The sequence below is a fragment of the Bos taurus genome, unplaced genomic scaffold, assembly GCF_002263795.3.
Source record: "Bos taurus isolate L1 Dominette 01449 registration number 42190680 breed Hereford unplaced genomic scaffold, ARS-UCD2.0 Leftover_ScbfJmS_2197, whole genome shotgun sequence".
NCBI lineage: Eukaryota > Metazoa > Chordata > Mammalia > Artiodactyla > Bovidae > Bos > Bos taurus.
In genome coordinates, this window is record NW_020191277.1 from 572 (window position 1) to 17,531 (window position 16,960).

The following is a 16,960-nucleotide window of genomic DNA, read 5'->3' on the forward strand; positions in this document are numbered from 1 at the left end:
ACAAGGTTTTCTGTCCCTCCTGCAGGTGTAACTTTGATCCTAAGATGCCTTCCTGCTCCTCCTCCAGCAGTAGAATTTCCCTGTTCTCATACCCCAGGTGCTACAGATTTCTACCGTGACTTCAGGGGGAAATATATGTGGACATATATATTCCTTTTCCATGTAGACAAAAGCTTTCCATGGAGGAGAGGGAGGAGATGGATTCGTGGAGAGTTCCGGCAATGCCCACCATTTGCATCCCCTGGGTGGCCATACAGGTAAACCTTTCCCAGAAACCACCCCACCCGCGAAAAGCTTCCCCCTCAATGCCTGCTAATGTCCATGGAGGAAAAGCCCACAAGACAGAGACAATCCCCCAGTGTCTGCAACCCAGGGAGTCACACTCTTCAGTGGCCCCTGCCCCCAGTTCTTTAGCGAAATATCCAACCGCTTTCTCCACTCCACTGGCTACGCACGTGCCCTTGGACATCCTGGGCGTGCTGTCTCAGGTTAAGCAAAAGCTTGGACGCTTTGTGTCTAGGCATCTAGTAGGCTGTTCGTCTATTGCTAAGAAGTGCAGTTAATTGCCTTATCATTAATTAGTGAATTTAAAAAAAATATGTCCCTTCCATATTTAAACTATTTCCTTACAAATATGTAGTTGTCGCACTCCAGTCTCCAGAGTTACTTCGGTATCTTTTTCAGTAGCACGTCTAGCCAAAAAAGCACGTGCCTGAGAGGTGGGTTCATGAAGCATATTTTAAAAGGATGGGACCCTGGAGACTGTCAAACCAGTGAAGTAAAGTAGGAAAGCAGAAAAACACATTTTGGTATATTAATAGCATATACGGTGGAATCTAGAAAAATGGTAAGAGATAACCCACTTTCATGGCAGGATAGAGACACAGACATAGAGAACAAACATTTGGACACTGAGGGGGAAAGGGGGAATAGGGTAAGTTGGGAGTTGCCTTTGACATATATATAGAGCTACGTAGAAAAATAACTAACTAATGATAACCTACTGAATAGCACAGGGAACTCTCCTTAATGCTTTGTGGCAACCTGAATGGAAGGAAATCCAAAAGAGAGGGGCTATGTGTGTGTGTCTGTGTGTGTATATACACATATATGCATGTATGTACATATATATACACACAAAGATGTATATACACACACAGAGACATATATATCAGATCAGATCAGTCACTCAGTCATGTCTGACTCTTTGCGACCCCGTGAATCGCAGCACGCCAGGCCTCCCTATCCATCACCAACTCCTGGAGTTCACTCAGACTCATGTCCATCGAGTCAGTCATCTGACTCATCATCTAGCCATCTCATCCTCTGTTGTCCCCTTCTCCTCTTGCCCCCAATCCCTCCCAGCATCAGAGTCTTTTCCATTGAGTCAACTCTTCGCATGAGGTGGCCAAAGTACTGGAGTTTCAGCTTTAGCATCATTCCTTCCAAAGAAATCCCAGGGCTGATCTCCTTCAGAATGGACTGGTTGGATCTCCTTGCAGTCCACGGGACTCTCAAGAGTCTTCTCCAACACCATAGTTCAAAAGCATCAATTCTGCAGCGCTCAGCCTTCTTCACAGTCCAACTCTCACATCCATACATGACCACAGGAAAAACCATAGCCTCGACTAGATGAACCTTTGCTGGCAAAGTAATGTCTCTTCTTTTCAATATGCTATCTAGGTTGGTCATAACTTTCCTCCCAAGGAGTAAGCGTCTTTTAATTTCATGGCTGCAGTCACCATCTGTAGTGATTTTGGAGCCCAGAAAAATGAAGTCTGACACTGTTTCCCCATCTATTTCCCATGAAGTGATGGGACTGGATGCCATGATCTTCGTTTTATGAATGTTGAGCTTTAAGCCAACTTTTTCACTTTCCAATTTCACTTTCATCAAGAGGCTTTTTAGTTCCTCTTCACTTTCTGCCATAAGGGTGGTGGAATCTGCATATCTGAGGTTATTGATATTTCTCCTGGCAATCTTGATTCCAGCTTGTGTTTCTTCCAGTCCAGTGTTTCTGATGATGTACTCTGCATATAAGTTAAATAAACAGGGTGGCAATATACAGCCTTGACGAACTCCTTTTCCTATTTGGAACCAGTCTGTTGTTCCATGACCAGTTCTGACTGTTGCTTCCTGGCCCACATACAAATTTCTCAAGAGGCAGATCAGGTGGTCTGGTATTCCCATCTCTTTCAGAATTTTCCACAGTTTATTGTGATCTACACAGCCAAAGGCTTTGGCATAGTCAATAAAGCAGAAACAAATGCTTTTCTGGAACTGTCTTGCTTTTTCCATGATACAGAGGATGTTGGCAATTTGATCTCTGGTTCCTCTGCGTTTTCTAAAACAAGCTTGAACATCAGGAAGTTCATGGTTCACATATTGCTGAAGCCTGGCTTGGAGAATTTTGAGCATTAATTTACTAGCGTGTGAGATGAGTGCAATTGTGTGGTAGTTTGAGCATTCTTTGGCATTGATACACACACATTTATATATATATATATATATATATATATATATATATATACACACATACACACACAGATATATATATACACACACCCACACACATATATACAGACACACACATTTATATATATATACACACACAGATATATATATACACACACACACACAAATATATATATATATATATATATACATACACACACACACACACACACACACACACACATATGGCATTAGGTGAATAGTGAGGAATGGAGATTAATGAGATTCATTCTCCCAGTCACACTATGAGCTAAACTCACGGAGCTTTGCTAACACACACACATATATATACACACACACACATACATATATACACACACACACACACACACACACACACACACATATATATACATACACACATATATATACCCACACAAACATATATGCTGATTCATTTTTCTGTACAGTAGAAACTAACACAGCTCTATCAAGTAACTATTTTGCAATAAAATTAATTTTAAAAAATACAAAATAAAGGATGGGTAGTGAGAAGCTGCATGGGATCAACATCAAGTCTGAAAGGCCCCTGACTGATGCTGTAGGACCCCTGAATCTGCCACAGGCTCTGCTCAGCGTGGGGTCTCTGCAGCCTCCTTTGCAACATCAGAGGAGCAGGGTTCTCTCGAGGCTCCAGGGCAGATGACTAGCCTGTAGTCTTTGAATCGCAGCCAGGGCCTGACGCTGTGGCTCTTCTGTCTGTTACAAAACACACTTTTCATGGATTCACTGATACGGAGACCCCAAGTGTGCATCCTGAATTAGATTCTGATGCTTTCAGAGTCAAGATAGTCAGACCTCTGCCAGGAAAGTGCACAGCTATCTTGTTGACAGTTTGTTCAGATTAACGAAAAGAGCAAGACACACTTCAGTAAATCAAGCCAGGGGGACTATTTAAAGGAAGCAGAGGAAGCTGGTGACCCTGGACAGATGTAAGGACTAAATCTGTAGTTCCTTTCTCAGAGAAGACTGAGTTGAGTGAAAGGGGCAGTGACCCTAGTAGCAGAGGCTAGGGTGACTGGCTCACGACAATTCATTAAGTTCTACCTCTGCTGAGGTTGCTATTCTATACATGTGTGTTTTACAAACAAATATTTTGTAAAAATAACAGATTTTAAAACTTTAATGAAAAACCTTACCTATAAACATTGAACATACAGATACATACAGAACTTGTAGATAAAACTAGATAAAACTAATACTAAATCTATACAACAAAACAACTGAAGCTGTACTAAATGAGGGCCCTCAGGAAAGAAGCAGTGAGGCCTCCCCTAATCTGATCCAAATGAGGCTCCTCGTGCTGTGTGGGCTCCACCGCCTCTGGGGTCCAGGATGGGGTCCAGATCCAGGTCTTCAGGGATTCAGATGAGAGCCTGCAACGACAACACAGGTGATGGAGTCCCTGGGAGGTGCAGAGTCAGACGGAGGAAGGCTCCCTGGGGAGGGTGAACAGGACCCAGAAGACTTCCCAGGATCTAGACTTGGCTTTGGGGCTCAGATCTTCAGGGCGCTGGGTCTGTTTGCTGCTCTTTGTTGAGGGTGTTGTCTGTGAGTGGGAAGCATTTAAAAATGCCCCACAGGAGCAAGTACACCTGAGCACCTGGCCAGCAATGTTCAACTGATGGGTCCCCTGGACAGTGAGACTCAGGTGGAAGAACAGGGGACTCGGATTCAGGACTAAAACCTTGGGCCCCCCTTCCCTCTAGGCCCTGGGAGGAGCAGGGATCAGATGACACAGTGGGTAGGAGAACCTGTTCACCCATCCTACACTCAATACAACTGCTCCTGAGACCTGAGCACTGGAAATGGACAGACACATAGGGTCTCTATTTTCCTGAATAATCATTTCTAACCCCCAGCCAAACTCTCCTGAGGTTTATGATTTTAAATTGTTATTATGTTGTTATAATATAAAGGTACATTTTATTTGTTTAGCATATTACAACATTAAAATTTGAGAGAAGACACTGCTTTTTAAACAGTAATAAAACAAGATATGTTATTAAGGACAGAATTGGAAAAAAAAAAAAAAAAAAGGAACATGAGTAAGTTAAATCCTGCCACTTATCCCAAGTATGCTGCTCAGTCATTTCAGTCATGTTCGAGTCTGTGCAACCTTATGGATGATAGCCCACCAGGCTCCTCAGTCACTGGGATTCTCCAGGAAAGAATACTGGAGTGGGTTGCCATTACCTTCTCCAGTCTATCTTCCCTACCCAGAAGTTGAACCCGAGTCTCCTGTGTCTCCTGCATTGGCAAGTGGGTTCTTTACCACCAGCACCACCATCCCAAGTGCACACGGCACTGAGTTGATTTCTGGTGATTCTTAAGTTGGAATTGGACACATACACAGAAGAATCTACACAACCACTAACTTCAGGTTAAGAAAAGGTACCTGAGCTGACCCAGGACCCCAGGGTTCCAGATCCTGAGGGACCCCAGACTCAGACACCCCCAGGCTCGCTGGGACTCTCAGGGCCAGGGAGCACACACAGGGAGGCAGAGCTGCCAGGTGACTCCCTGACTGCACGAGCTCTGGGCGCCCGTGTCTCTTTCACTCTGTTCCCTGGAGCCCAGGACTGGGGAGGGTGGGGCCACCCGAACCTCTCTCTGCAGCTGGTGATGAACTAGGGATTCCCCCTGCTGCCTTTGGGGTGTTGGAGGGCAGAGCTGGGTCCTGCAGAGGGAGATGAGGAAGCCCCCAGTGGGGATCTTCAAAAAGAACACGCTGGAACAGCAGCTCCTGGACTGCACACAGTGGCCCCACAGTGCCCCCAGCCTCCCTGCAAATGTAAGAGCTGCCGGAGGAGCCAGCCCAGCAACCTCGGGGATGTCTGTGGATGGGACCTGTGCCCTGGGGAGACGTGCTAAGGGCATCCTCCACTCATCAGTGCGGATTGTTACCACCCTCTTGTCTCCACTTTTGTGGTCACACTCAGCAGCAGACCCCAGGGTTTTTGCTCATGTTTCTGAAGCACCAAGTGAGCTGGGGTCATGATGGAGACACATGCCCTCGTCTGCCTCACCTTTTCAACTCGGGCCCCACGTTCACACTTCCTCCTGGTCTTTTTCATCATCACTGATGACATTTTTGCCATTCTCCAAAGAGCTGATTAGAGAGTTGTCTGACATCTGGAAAGAAGAGATCAGTCAGGCAGGTCCCAGAGCAGGAAAGCAATCATATGGAGTAGCTCAGGGCAGTGCAGACTTCATGGGGCTCCTTCAGCTTTGTGGGTCCAGCCCTGCTGACTACAGCCTCAACTCCTGCTCAGGCCACTCATGGTGACAAAGCCAGGTTCAAGGGTGTAGACGTGAGGTCAGGAGCCAGGGCAATGCTAAGAAAATGGGGGAAGAGGGCTGCAGACAGATTTCATAGATTTTATATAAGCTTTCAGAACCCTAAGTGCCTACAAGACACCAAGTCCTCCAGAAGGTTAATCACAAAAAGTTGGAAAGAGGAGATGGGGAAGGGTTACAAGGAAGAGTCTATGGATCAGAGAAAGATAAAATTTTTGAAAGATATGGAAGAAGAAATAAATGACCTCAGTATTCTTGCTCACTGTCTCTGAATCTTCATCATCTGCCATGTACTCGTCTGGTGTCTGAGGGCAGCAGTCATATGGAGAGGCTGTGGGAAAGCAAATGGGAGACTTAGAGTCAGGATATGACCAGGGGACCCTGATGCTCCTCACAGCCTGGCTTTGGGACCCCTGGAGTACTTGCCTCAAGGACCTCAGAGTTTCATCTCTGCAATGAAAAAGTGGGTCTCTGACCTCCAACATCCTGTTGCCACCCTCAAATTGTCTACATGTGACCACAAATGAGGCCGTGACAACCTGTTCCTCCTCCAGGCGGTCACTGTCTCCATGCTTCTCTGCCCATGACCTCGCTTGCCTCTTTCTCCCACTATTTCCTCTCTCTTCTTTCCTCATTTCTCTCCTCTTGTCCCTGGTCCTTTCCTTCCTCCTTGAACCTCCACCAACCCTAGAGTTCTCCAACAGGGGCACATTGGAAGAAGGACCATGGGTGTATGATCAACATCTCCAATCAGCCCATTATTGAATTAACCAATCCATCCCTCCCAGGGAGGACTTGGCATGGATCTGAGAGTGTTTTGACCCCTGTGGGAGGGAAGGACAAAAATTCCACGCAACAGAGATTCTCCCCTTGACTGGGGTGACCTGAGGTATCTGGGAGATGCTTAATGTTCAGAGCAACACCTCAAGTTCCCAAACCCTTAGAGAGGACAGAGGCAAACGCTTCCAGTTTCATTTAGCCAGAATGCTGTGGCAAGGGTCCTCTATAAACACCTGGTAGCTTCCGGGTTTGCACTGAGACTTGGAAAATTGGAGGGATGAAACCTGGGAAGGTGTAAGGAAAGGACAGAGGATGGTGCAGGCCTGGGATTGGGAAGAAGGGGAAGGACTCTCTGGATGCAGCAGTGGGTTATGAGAGCAGAAGTGACCCCAGGACCTGCTGCCCTGGGACTGCTCAATCCCAGGAGAGCAGGTCAGCAGGGCTGTGAAAGCAACTGTGTGAAGAAGCCCTGTGGCCCCTTCACAGACTAGAATCTGCAGCCATGGAGGCTCTCTAGGAGCAGCTGGATGTGGACTTCTCACGTGGAAGCACATCAGCCTTGGCTGGTGCAGAGGGCTGTGTTGAGCTCCAGGAGACCGAGTCCAGAGAGGGACACTAGGACCTGTGTGCTGTGACTCATCCACCCTGGGAGCGACCTCTACATGAGGAATTAACAGTGAAGGCAAACATGAGGGGAAGTCACAAGTCCTGAAAGCTCAGGAGGAGAGAGTTCACATCTCACACACTACCTCACATGAGCTACAAGTACCAGGTTTCCAGTGTCAAGTGGCAATGACAGTTTTGTGCCCACTAGGATATGGCCATCATAGTTCAACATGAAATAGAAAACAGACTTCAGTGCACAATACCCGAGATGTGCTGACCAGAGACCAGGCTTCCATACTAGTGGAAAAGCAGAAAAGAGCAGCTCTTATGGGCAAAATAATTTTTGAAGAGTAAAGGAACAAAAGGTGTTTATAAACAGAGCACAATGCAAGTCCAGGACACGATTTCTCTATCATATCATGAAAATATGAAAATAGTAAGTCAGAACTGTACACAGAGTTCCTTCTTCCTAATTTAATGTTCACCTTCCTTAGGCTCCAAGCAGGATATTTAACCCTAAAGTTCCAGGAAGCCTCTCCCATCAGATCCCAACTGAATATTGTTTCCTGCCCGTGTCCCCTTCCTCATCACTGCACCAAATGCTCTCCACAACACATTCCATAGGAACACAACCAGGAGCAACAAGGTGATTAGATGAGCGACTCACCCACTTCTGCCCCAGTTGAGGCCCTGCTGGCTCTCACAGCATCACCCTGAACTTTTTCCTAGGATACTAGAAAGACACTTCACCATGGATAGCAGATGGCAGTCATCTGTGCTCTGTGCAGTCAGAGTCCTTCAATAAGACACTGATCTCAGTTGCAAACCTAAAGATAGAGATGGTGAAAGAGTGAATTCCAACCTCTCACTTCTACAGGCCCATTAGACTTCTCACCTTCATGCTAACCAACCTGAAATTCCAAGTGTTTTTGACACCTGTAAAACATGCCTTTAAGCAAATTATAACAGTCACATCTGGCTAGTGGCTACCACACTATAACACACAACAACCACTATATCTGTTTATACACGTGCATGTGCTTAGTCACTGAGTCATGTTCAACAATTTGTGACCCTATGAACTGTAGCCCACCAGGCCCCTCTGTTATGGATTTCTCCAGGCAAGAACACTGGAATGGGTGGTCATTTCCTTCTTTAGGGGATCTTCCTGACCCAAGTTTCAAATCCAGGTCTCCTGCATTGCAGGTGAATTCTTTACTGTCTGAGTCACCAGGGAAGATTGAATGAATCTTGAGATCAGTACCACTTGTTCTAACACTTCTGATAAATTGTGGTAGAATAGTTTTTGGAATGCCAGGGGACTTTGTTACAAGGGAGGATATAGGGCTTTCCAGGTGGCTCAGTAGTAAAGAATCTGCCTGCCAATAGAGGAGACATGGCTTGAATCCTTGGGTTGGGAAGAGGCTTTTGAGGAGGATATGGTGAACCACTTTAATATTCTTCCCTGGAGAATACATGGACAGAGGAGCCTGGTGGGATATGGGTCCATGGGATCTCAAAGGGTCAGACAAAACTGAGTGACTGAGAATGCAAGGCTATATATAGGATGTTACCAACCCTCTGTTATTTTCCCTCTCCTGATTATTTCCTCTGCAATTTCTGGCCATTTCAAGATGGCTGTTTGCTGATAGATTAACAAAGACAAGACTTCAGCCCCATGAAAGTATTTAGCCTGAGGGGCTAAGAGAGGGATGTGATGCTCTACTGGTTTCCATGGTAACCAATTTAACCAAGGAGCCAACCTGCTGTTCATTCCCACTGTAACTGGTAGACTCCCAATCCCCCCGAGTGAAGAATGCTGCAGCTGCTGTCTTCTGCCTGTCCCCTGCTATCCACAGTGGGTGTCTCTCCAGGATCCTTTTACTTCAGACATGGAAATCATCCCATCTATTAAACCTTTGATATCTCTGTCAACTCTGGGATCTTTCTTTGGTCTCAAGTCTAGATAAGCACAGGACTTGCAGGCCTGTGAATTGTACCCCAACAGTTTCTGTAGAGCATCCGACTGGCTTGATTTGATGATTCATTTGTAGGTATTTCCTGGGCTCATGCACACATCCCAGGTACTCATGAGCCTTTGGGACACTGAAATAGCAATGTCAACACCCAAATCTTAGAGGAATTCCCAGCAGGTATTCCTCTTGAGGGAACAGGTATGGATACAGGGCCCAGGGCACCTGAGCTGAATATCATCAGAGAAGAGGTGAGGAGGAAGGGAGAGACACTGTGTCTCCTCACAAGCCCATCCCTCCACCACTGACTCTGAGATCAGGGAAGGAGGGATACAGGGCCTTCAGAGAGACACGAACAGCACACTGAACGCTACACGCCACACTGAGAGAGTGACTCAAGGATGAGGAATTGACATGACATTCCATGCTCATAGACTGGAGACTTAGTACTATTGACATTTCTGCAGTACCTAAACCTAAGTAAAGAATCATTGCAACACCAATCAAAATATTAATGTCATTTTCATAGAAATAGAAAAAACAATTCCAAAAATATGTATGGAACCACAAAGAACTCCAAATAGACAAATTGATCTTGAGAACAAAGATCAAAGTATCTCACCTCTTGACTTCAAAACACATTACAAAGTTACTGGAATCAAAGGTGTATGATACTGACATAGAAATAGATGCATAGCCCTAAATACCAGAATAAAAAACAAACAAACAAGTAAACTCATGGATACAAGGTGAAATAAAATTTATGAAGGTTCTAAGACAACAAAATAGGGAAAGGGTAGTCTCTTCAACAATCAGTAGGATGAAAAGTTAACCTACAGAAAAATTGCAAACCATATATCACATTAGGAGCTCATACTCAAAATATATCAGAAAATCCCAAAGCTCAAATGCAAAACAAACAAAAAAATAAAAGGTAAACAAATGAGTTGAGGAGTGTGCAAAGATGGTGATCAAAACCACCTGGAGCTTTGGTCTGGAGGGAGTAGTGGTTCTAAGGGGAGCAGTCACCCCAGGTCCTGCTGCTCTGAGTCTCTGACCTAGGTCTGGTCAGTCCCAGGAGACCAGATCAGCAGGACTGCTAGAGCAAATGTGTAAAGAAAGCCAGCAGCCCCTTCACAGTCTCTAGAATCTGTGGACATGCTGGTCTCTAGGGGCAGCTGCACATGGACTGCTCTCATGCAACACAGCATCCTTGGGGAGGTGTGGTGCTGAGATGAGCTCCAGGAGACTCAGCCCAGGCAGGGACACCAGAGCACATGAGCTTTGACTCATCCAACCCTAAGAGCACCCTTCATACAAGGAACAAACAGTGAGGACAAATATGAAGGGAAACCACAAGTCCTGAAAATGCAGAGGGAGATGGGTTCACATCTCACCCACCACCTGACACTCACTGCCAGAACTTGGTCTCCAGTGTCAAGTGACCGTGAGAATTTTGTGTTCATAGCATGTGGCCATCATAGGAGAATTTAAACAAAAAGCCAAAGTTCCTTGTACATAAAACCCTGCAGGTATTGACCAGAAGCCAAGCTTTCACATTTAGCAGTGAAAGGACAAGGAAAGAGTAGTCTTGTCGGAAAGGAGGTTTTTAAATGGACAAACAAAAAGAGATGTCTTGAAGCACAGCATGATATAGCACATGATCACATGGGTCTATAAAATCATTAAAATATGAAAAGAACAAATAAAAAGTCTACGCATATTTCCTTCTACTTCCTCAGTTGATATTCACCTTCCTTCATCTCCTAAGAGTTAAATGTAACTCAAGTGGTCCTGGAACCCTCTCCCTGTTAACCCCACCTGAGAGTTGTTCCCTACCTGAGTTCTCTTCTGCATCACTGTTGCTAATATTTTCCAGGAAGCAGTCTGCAGAAAGACAACCAGGAGCAATAATACAGTTATTATACAAGTTGACCCACCCATTTCTCCTCCTCAGCTTGGCTCACACAGCATCGCCCTGGTCTTTCTTCCAGGTTCACAGACCTCCCCTGTGTTTGTGGAGTCAGAGCCTTTCAAAAAGATGTCGATCCCAGTGCAAAATTTCATATGAGAGAGAGATGCTGACAGAATCACATTGTAACCTTACACTTCTACAGGCCCAACATAGCTTTTACATTCAAGCTTACAAAGCTGAAATTCCAACAGTTATGGACACACTGGAGATATGGCTACTCTGATCAACAAATGTGTGTTTTTTGTGATTTTTTAAAAATATGTTAATTATTGTTTGAAATATGTTAATTATAGATAGGGAGATCTGACGACTGCCTACTACATTGGAAAGTTCAGCTCTCATAGCTCCAAAGACAAGGAAAAGGCAATTAATTGCCTCTTCAGGTTTTTCTCTATTGTAGACAATTTGATGCCCTGATGAGATCATTCATATATAGGTATACCAGGGGCTCTTGAACCTAGGCCAGGGATTGGGAGAGTGCTTGTGAACATTAAAATAGTAAGATGAACACTCAGATTCAAAGCAAATTCCCTGTAGGGGGCTCACTTGTAGGCAGTGGTGAAGGGCATGGCCCAGAGCTCCTGTCTGACAAGTAACTAGAGAGTAGGTACAGAAGGGAGGGAAGGGACATTCACAGTCTTCAAAAGCCCATCTTTCCCATCCTTGACTCTAGAGGTCCCAAGCAAGGCAACACAAAAGGCCCCTTAGGAAGTGAAAGATTTGTGCACTGAAAACCATAGAATGCTTTTGAAAGAAAGATGAGACAAGTAATCAGAATACCATACTATATTCATTGACTGGAACATTTAGTGTTGTTGACCTTCCTATACTCCTAAAAGTGATGTACATATATATTGAAACCACTCACAAAGTCTCATGTCATTTTCATAAAAATGGAAAGAAAAAATCCCCAAATACTGAAATTTATGCAACCGAAGAGAAACCCAAAGAACAAAACTCATCTTAAGAGCAAAGAACGACAATGGGGTGTTCAGGCTTCCTGAATTCAAAACAGGTAAGAATGCCACAGTAGTCAAAACTAGTACAGCCACTATGGAGAACAGTGTGGAGATTCCTTAAAAAACTGGAAATAGAACTGCCTTATGATTCAGCAACCCCACTGCTGGGCATACACACTGAGGAAACCAGAAGGGAAAGAGACACGTGTACCCCAATATTCATCACAGCACTGTTTATAATAGCCAAGACATGGAAGCAACCTAGATGTCCATCAGCAGATGAATGGATAAGAAAGCTGTGGTACATATACACAATGGAGTATTACTCAGCCATTAAAAAGAATACATTTGAATCAGCTCTAATGAGGTGGATGAAACTGGAGCCTATTATACAGAGTGAAGTAACCCAGAAGGAAAAACATAAATACAGTATACTAACGCATATATATGGAATTTAGAAAGAGGGTAACAATAACCCGGTGTACGAGACAGCAACAGAGACACTGATGTATAGAACAGTCTTATGGACTCTGTGGGAGAGGGAAGATTTGGGAGAATGGCAATGAAACATGTAAAATATCATGTAAGAAACGAGTTGCCAGTCCAGGTTCGATGCACGATGCTGGATGCTTGGGGCTGGTGCACTAGGACGGCCCAGAGGGATGGTATGGGGAGGGAGGAGGGAGAAGGGTTCAGGATGGGGAACACATGTATACCTGTGGCGGATTCATTTTGATATTTGGCAAAACTAATACAATTATGTAAAGTTTAAAAAAAAAAAAAAAGATAAGCATAAAAAAAAACCAAAAAACAAAACTGTGTTCCACCTGCAGCAAAATAGGCAGAGACACCAATGAATCATAAGGAGGGAATCTTGAATAAATTCACACATGTGAGGCCAAATGATCTTTGCCAGGGTTCTAAAATGACAAATAAAGAAAAGATGGTCTCTTCAACAATCAACAGAAAGGCTACTGATGGAATGAGAGGAAGTATCTGCAAACTTTGCATCTGAATAAGGGGCCAATATCCAGAATATATAGCAACTACTACAACTCAGCTTCAAAACAACAAAAGGCAAATAACTGACTTTTAAAAATGTGTAAAGGCTTCAATAGATATTTTTTCATAGAAGACAGAGAAGTGATCAATATACATAGGAATAGTCCTCAACATCAGTAAGTATTAGTGAAATGGAAACCACGTCAAACCACCTTTCAGGTTGTGTATTTTAAAAAGAATGTGAAAGATTTTGGCAACAGTGTAGCAAACTGGAAATTTTGTACCTATTGGTAAGAATGTAAAATGACATAGCCATTACGGAACAGTTTGGAAGTCCCTCAAAATATTATTAAGAGACTGATCTAAGATCCAGGAATCACTCTTTTGAGTTTATGTCCAAAGAAGATAAAATGAGAATGTTCAGGAGATATCTACAATCACATATCCATTGCCATATTGTACACAAAATCTAAGAAAACCGCCCAGTGTCTACGGGCAGATAAATAAAAAAGAAAATGGGGTGTACACATACACTGGAAGCCTTTCAGCATTTAATAATGAAGGATACCTTGTCATTCGCAGCACTGTGAATGAAGCTCGAGGATACTGGTAAGAGTGAAATAAGGTAGTCAATGAAGGACAAATACTGCACAATTCCATTTGCCTGAGGTTTCTAAAGGAAAATTCAGATAAGCAGAGAGTGGAAGGGTGGTTCCAAGAACTGGGAGGAGGCTGACAGAGGGATTATCTGTTTAATGGTTATAAAATTTTTGTTGCAGGATGGAGAAGTTCTAGACACAAGCTGAACAACACAGTGCACTGAATTAATAGGACTGACTGGACACTTCAAAGCTTAAGAGGCAAAGCTGGCCTGAACTTCATCTATGCTTTTAAGTTCCTCCTTTCTCAGACTCCTCTAGACCTGGGTGTGGCATGTGGGTACCACCAGGGATCCCTGCAGAAGGAAGGAGCCTCCCCAGTACTGGGGGTCATGATTGAAGGAGAAAGATTCATTCTGAGGCTCTAATAGGAAAGAGTTTGAATGATGGAAATGGCAGATGAATCATGACCAATCAAAATGATATAAGACCTAGTAAGAAATGGGATTTATGACTAAATGAAGGTGTAATTGGCCCAGGAGGGGGATACTAAAACACAGTTTTGTTTTCTATGAATTGTATAGGGCTTCACTGGTGCCTCAGTGCTTAAGAATCTACATGCTAATGCAGGAGATACGAGCTCAATCCCTGGTCTGGAAAGATTCCAAATGCTTTGGAGAAACTAAACCCGTCAGTGCACCACAAGGACTGAGCCGTGTTCTAGAGCCCAGGAACCACAAGTGCTGAGCCCACCTTCCAAAACTACTGAAGCCCAAGAGCCCTAGAAGCCATGCTCTGCAACAAAAGACGCTGCTAAAGTGATACACCTACGCACAACTAGAGAGATGCCCTCATTCTCCACAAGCAGAGAAAACCCTGCAGAGCAATGAAGACCCAGCAGAGCCAAGAAGAAATTCAAGAAAAATTAAAAAGACTCCAGGGTAAACATTTTCCTGGGTAGTGATGAGATTTGTCTTTCAGGGTATTGGATGTTCACTTGGTATAAAATCAATGGATACAGTGAATGTGTATACTTGGTTTAATTTTTATGTACATACTCGTTAATGGTACATGGTGATGGGAAATTTTTTGGGGGGAAGTTGACACCAGTAACAGTGATGTTTAAGGTGACAAATATTGAGGAAAGCACAAGACAGAAAATTCACAGACACATGGAGAATCACACTATTCATTACACACAGAGACACACCCAGTCCCATGGACACAAACCTACACTATTAACCATAGTACAGCTTCCTCCTGGAACTATAGTAATCAGCCACATTGCTCTACTTATACATTACTTTCTATCACTAGGGCCCCTATACTCATTGCCAGCAGGAATTTGGAATCAGTTTGGCCTCTACACTAAAACCGGAGAGAAAGCCCCAACTTTCTCATCTACAAAGTTTTTCTCCCAAAGTGAATGATTCTACAATACATACCATTTTCACATTCTGAAAGGGCCACCTGCAAGTACAGAAGAGAAGACACTATGAGGATAAGATCACATAGATGCACACTCTTTGGTTCATTTAGTGACAGTTCCTGATGAAGAACAGTGGTGGAGTTCAGCAATATCAGAACACACATACTCAGGATGAAAGGCAAGATCTTTGCCTGGAGGATGGAACTTCTAAGATCGTTTGGGTTGGAAATTGCAGAATTCTTTTCTTAGAGGAAATCTGACTGCAGGAGAGAGAAATCTGTACTCAACAGGATGTAATGGATGCTAACAATTTTAATATCCTGTGGACTGAGGCATCATGATCTGGTAATAAGTATCTCACTCTACATTATCCCAACCAGGGAAATCGTCTCTATCTGAAATGAACACCTTCAAAGACTCATAACCGAATTCTACTCAAAAAGAAATGAAACAGTATTTCTATCTCAGACCAGAAAAAAATAAAAAATAAAAAGAACTTTCCTTGGAGACACATGGAGTCTCTTTGGTCCTGTCACAAGTTGGGTTGACTGGCAGGTCCTCAGTGAAACCTAGGGGACACAGAGTAGCTGTTAGAATGCTAGAGAGGAGGCTGAGGAATCATGCAGGATTTTTTCTCTTTGTGTGGACATGGGGTGTGTGTATGGATGTGGGAGGTTAATAAGCATGGACTGAACGTGTGTTCCTCCATCCTCTTGGAGGAGGAAGGAAAGTAAAGGAGAGGAGGAAGCAAATGAAAACACATCTTTGGCTTTCTAGCTAGAGGAATCTAATCAACATGAAATATTCAATCTAAAAAATGGAAAACTCTAAAATGTGTGTACTCTTCAATGAAAGAAACCCATGACTCCTCCTGCTCGTTTGCTGCTGCTGCTGCTAAGTCACTTCAGTATGTCAGACTCTATGAGACCCCATAGATGGCAGCCCACCATTTGAGCTCCTGCTAAATCGCCACTGTCTCCTGATTTTTTCCCAGATCACTCTTCCTCCGAGATCCACAGTTGCTGCTACTCTGTTCATCATGTTTCTATGAGACTTTGTACTTGATTTAAAGTAAAACTCTGTTAGAGGACTGAAATCAATCCTGGGCAAAGAATGCTATTCTATTAATTCACTAATTACTTGTCTTAGAGAAAATCAAATAAACAAGATTTTATATTATTGAATTCCTACCATTTAAAAATAGCTATTATGAATAATATAGTATTTTTCTATCAATATTCGTTTTCTATACAGTGTGTACATGCCCACTGAGCCAGTAGCTGCCCATACTCACAGGGGCCATCTGTTTAGTGGGACAGCTGATTATAGAAAGCACAGTTCCTCCACCAGGTTTTCCCTGGGGAGCTAGAGGGACAAGTAGCTCTTAGGACACAGGTGAGGCTACTCACCAGTCACTCAGCTTTTTTTTTTTTTTTTTTGATAGGGACAAGGGGTGAAGTGTATGCATGAAGGGGTAAGTAACTATGGACTAAGCTGCAGTTGAATCATCCTCTTTGCTGGATGAAGGAGAACAAATGAGAGGAGCAGGAAAGAAGTGAAAGAGAGCCTCTGCATTTTAACAAGTGATCTAATAATAACCTAAACAGTGGGGAAAAAAGCAACACTAAAATGCATTCCAGCTTTAAATGACAGAGATGAACATCCCTCCTGCTTGTTTGGAGCATCTGCTAAATCAGTCCAGCATTTCTTCCTAGATCACTCCCTCCCCAGGATGCAAAGTTGCAGCTATTGAAATGAACAAGTTTTCTGTGAGATTTTGTTCTTGATTAAAAGCAAGCTCTATTAGAGGACTGAATTCAATG

The 16,960-nt window shown here is 43.7% G+C and overlaps 1 long non-coding RNA gene across 1 annotated transcript; it reads right to left on the reverse strand.

Annotated features, from left to right (window-relative positions):
* Nucleotides 1-3,608: 3,608 nt before the first annotated feature.
* On the reverse strand, nt 3,609-16,103 carry LOC132344767 (uncharacterized). The gene is made up of 5 exons (XR_009493720.1): nt 15,154-16,103; nt 11,013-11,060; nt 6,060-6,145; nt 5,544-5,649; nt 3,609-3,890 (listed from the first exon to the last, which is right to left on the reverse strand). It is a non-coding gene; the product is annotated as an uncharacterized lncRNA (long non-coding RNA).
* Nucleotides 16,104-16,960: the final 857 nt, after the last annotated feature.